Raw genomic sequence first — 232 nt, forward strand, 5'->3', positions numbered from 1 at the left:
CGCCCCCCAGGCCAGGGGCAGGGCAGCTGAGGGGCCATGGGGGCAGCCCTGGCATCAGGTACCTCCCTGGGGATGGGGACAGGCTGAGGCTGTGCTGGGACTTGGGCCCAGCTTGTCAGGGCCCGTGGCCAGGCTGTGGGGGCTGGAGACTGACCCTGCTGGGGCGTCACTGGGGCGGGGGCTGACACCCCGGGAGGCTGTGGCGGGGGTGGGAAGGGGCTGGCTGGGGCTG

This window comes from Egretta garzetta, unplaced genomic scaffold (assembly GCF_000687185.1).
Source record: "Egretta garzetta isolate BGI_Z169 unplaced genomic scaffold, ASM68718v1 scaffold173, whole genome shotgun sequence".
Lineage (NCBI taxonomy): Eukaryota > Metazoa > Chordata > Aves > Pelecaniformes > Ardeidae > Egretta > Egretta garzetta.